The following is a 3974-nucleotide window of genomic DNA, read 5'->3' as shown; positions in this document are numbered from 1 at the left end:
GTGGGGGTGCCACCTCCTTTCCTTTGGTTCTCTCCTCAACCTCCACAGCCTCGGGTTCTTCAACATTGGTCTTTTCACTCGGAAGCCTACCCTCAACCTCACGACCACTTCTCAAAGTGATCGCCTTCACATGTTCTCTCGGATTGGTTTCGGTGTTGCTAGGTAAACTCCCTTGAGGTCTCTCCGATAGAGACTTCGTAATTTGCCGCACTTGATTCTCCAAGTTATGCAATAAAGCAGTGTGGCTTGAACCGATTAAAATCTTGTGTCTGACGATGCAGTGAACTTGGTCAAAGCCTTCTCTAGATCGGTCATCCAGTTTTCCAAACTGAAACTCGGTTCTCCATGTTTGGGGCTTCTTGTTGTTGTTGGAAACCAGGTGGTGCCATGAATTTTTGTTGCCCTTGATTACTCCATGAAAGATTCGGGTGGCTCCTCCAACCTGGATTGTAGGTGTTGGTATATGGAGCCTTGATGTCTCATTGCATTACCCACAAAATCCACTTGCTTTACCGAGGATGTACCACGAATAGAAATAGGGCAACCTGATGGAGCATGTCTTCCCGACACCCAGTGCAACTTGTCAAGGCTGCCACTCTAAGAGAAGTTAGAGTATCTCATGAAGTCCGGCTACCTTCTTCCTATCTCTTGTATTCCACTGATAACTGTTCATAGCCATTTATTTAATGAGAAGTCAGGCTTCTTTTGGGGTCTTGCTCCATAAGGTACCTCCTGCTGCAGCATCAAGTAACTGCCTTATGCTCAGGTTCAACCCATTATAGAAAGTATGAAAGATCATCCACTCGGGGAACCCATGTTGAGGACATTTCCACAGGAGCTCCTTGAACCTAACCCATGTCTCAAATAAAAACTTCAATTCTGTTTGCACAAAAGAGGATATTTCATTCCTAAGCCTTGCAGATTTTTCGGGGGAAAAATATCAGGCAAGAAAAGCTTCTACCATCTCCTCCCATGTAGTAATCGATGTTCTAGGTAATGAATGTAGCCATTACTTCGCTCTTTCTTTCAAGGAAAATGGGAAGGCCATCAACTTGATAGCATCATCCATAACACCATTGATCTTGAGCATGTCGCACACCTCCAAGAAGTTCTCTATGTGATTGTTTGTATCCTCATCGGCCAAACCTTTAAACTATGTTGACTGCTGTAACATTTGGATGAATGCTAGCTTGAGCTCAAAATTCTGAGCTATGATCGATGGCCGTACAATGGTAGATTGTGTGCCAAGAACTGCTGGTCTAGCACAATCGGACAAAGTCCACTGCTACTAATTCTGTTCTCCCATATTATCTGACCCTTCACCCTCTATCTCAACTAGATTAGACTGTTCTTGTACAGGTTCTTCCCCCTTTCTATGAATTCTTCGTTCAATGTCCGGATTTTCTTCAACCAATGTTGAAGGGTTTCCTCGGGTCAAAACCTGGAGCTGCAACCAAAGAAGGAAAAATAAAAAGATATGAAATAGAACGAGTGATGAATAGCTAAAATAGCAAAGTGCAAAGTTCTTCTAAAACGACAATTCCCTGGCAAGGGCGCCAAAAGCTTGACACACCCCTTGCGTGTGGCACAGAAGTGCACGGGTTTGTCGAAGTAATATTACCCCGGTGAGTGTGTAGTCGAATCCACAAGGAATAGTAATTAGAAACACAAAGTTTGCTACTTAACTAAAGTGAAGATGAATCATTAGTAGTGTGAACAAAATCAATATGCAAAGAAATAAAGAAAGTAAGAACGAGAGGCGCAATAAAATGAGAAGAAAGGTAATCGATAGAAAGTGGGGCACCTGGATATTAGGCTCCTGACTGATGCTTAATGAGTCATGGAAATCCTAAAATACATGGTCCCAAACCTAAGGTCAACCGTGACTAACTCTATACTATGCCCCAGCAAAAAAATCACTCAGTCTCAACACCTCACATTGTGTACAGTTGCAAGAAGCTCTAGGGATTCCAAGTGATAAACCCTATTCCCTAATATAGGTGTAACCCTTTGGTCCAGGCAAAAGACCCCTAGTCATAATTAAGCCCCAGCACTAAGGATTACTTCAATACTTCACTCTGTTACTCACGCAACTAAGCCCCAGCAGAGTTACTCTCTTAGCTCTTTACTCTATTGTGACCGCAAAGAACTCTTGGAACATGGAGGTAGGATAAATCACACCGAAAAGGAAAGTTGACGTTCCCTACCTCTTGACTCACCCTCTCAACCCTCTCTAATCTTGCTTTGTCTAACCCTCATGGCGTGTCACTCACTCACAATTAGGATTACCAATGTAGACTCTCAACCCCAGTGTAACTCTAAGAGAGAAATCATTCAATAAGCACTCAAGATTGGAACTCAATTAAATACATCAATTAAAGAAACATAATAAAGGGTCAATGAAATAATAACATCTTAGGGTGTACAAGTCCAAGTACCTTGTAGGGGTTTAGCTCTCTATGGAGCAAGATACAATCATTAATGAAATTGAAAGTAAAAACGTGAAATCCATAAGTGAAGCCCCCTCAGTGTTCATGTCGATGGTCTTGTGGAGTAACCGCATCCTCTTCAAAGGATTCCTTGTCAAGCCTAGGGCACACCTCTCCGGATCGGTACCGATGAAAGCTCCCTCAATAACTCTCTTCCAAAGGAACGAGCCTTTAAAGGCCGTTGAACCACTCTAAAATCCTTGCCAATGCCCCTCTAAACCCTAGCCGCAGGCCTCTCCAAAATTGGGGAAAAGATGAAAAAGAGGATTCTGAAATCCGGCTGAATTGCGGCTTTATATAGGGTTGGAATCGGGAATCCACACGGGTATGTGTAATTTCCACACGCCCTTGTGAATCTGAAGAACTTAGTTTTTCAGCGGCCTGTGAACATTAACTGCTATAGTAAATTGCTACAGTAACCTGTATCAGAACTCCGCCAAAAACACTCCCGAATCCACACTTTTCATTAAGGCAACATAAACCGGCACACATAAACGTGCATGTGTTCCAACTTGTGCAATGCTAGCAAAATTATCGTCAAATGTGATTTTATTGAAGATGCAACGCGATCTACCGCATGGATGTGTGCCCATTCAGTGGCCTTGATGAAAAATGTGAATTCGAGAGTATTTTGGCGGAGTATTGTAGTAGGTTACTCTGGAAAATCAATGTAGTAAATTATTGTAGCAGTTACTGTTTACAGGCCGTTGAAAAATTCACACGGGCGTGTGGAAATTCCACATGCCCGTGTGGATGCCCGATTCCAGCCTATTTACAGCCGCGACTTCAGCCCGTTTTGAGGATCTTTTTCCCATCTTTTGCCCATCTCTCCACCATCTTTGGAGTCGTTCACGGCTAAGGTTTGGAGAGGCGTTGGTTAGGTTTTTGGAGTGGTTCTATGGCCTTCAACACCGCGTTCCTTCTGAAGAAAGTTATTGGGGAAGCTTTCATTGGCATCGATTGGGCGAGGTGTGCCCTAGGCTTAACGAGTGAACCTTTAGAGAAGATGCGGCTACTCCATAAGACCATCGACATAGACACCAAGGAGGTTTTTATTCATTGATTGCATATCTTTACTCACGATTCCATTATTGATTGTATTTTACTCTATAGAGAGCTAAACCCCTAGTGAGTACTCAGACTTGTAAACCCTATGATGATATTATTTCTTTGACCTTTTATTATGTTTCTTTTAATTGATGTTTTAATTGAGTTCCAATCATGAATACTTGTTAGTGATTTTCCCTTAGAGTGACACTAGGGTTGAGAATCCGTCTTGGTAACCTTTGTGGATGAGTGACACACCATGAGGGTTAGACAATGCTAGATTGGAGAGGGTTGAGAGGGTTAGTCGAGAGGTAGCAGAACCCCCCCTTTCCCCTCCGGTGTGATATATCCTACCTCCACATTCCAATATTACTTTGTGGTCACAATAGAGTGAAGTGCTAAGAGACAAACTCCACTGTGGCTTAGTTGTGTAAGTAA

General features: G+C 42.9%; 1 non-coding gene across 1 annotated transcript; it reads left to right on the top strand.

Moving 5' to 3' along the window:
• Window positions 1-809: 809 nt before the first annotated feature.
• LOC120257820 lies at window positions 810-916 on the top strand. The gene has a single exon (XR_005535904.1). It is a non-coding gene; the product is annotated as a small nucleolar RNA R71 (small nucleolar RNA).
• Window positions 917-3974: the final 3058 nt, after the last annotated feature.

Source organism: Dioscorea cayenensis, chromosome 3 (genome assembly GCF_009730915.1).
Source record: "Dioscorea cayenensis subsp. rotundata cultivar TDr96_F1 chromosome 3, TDr96_F1_v2_PseudoChromosome.rev07_lg8_w22 25.fasta, whole genome shotgun sequence".
Lineage (NCBI taxonomy): Eukaryota > Viridiplantae > Streptophyta > Magnoliopsida > Dioscoreales > Dioscoreaceae > Dioscorea > Dioscorea cayenensis.
This window is presented reverse-complemented; position numbering and strand designations above follow the sequence as displayed.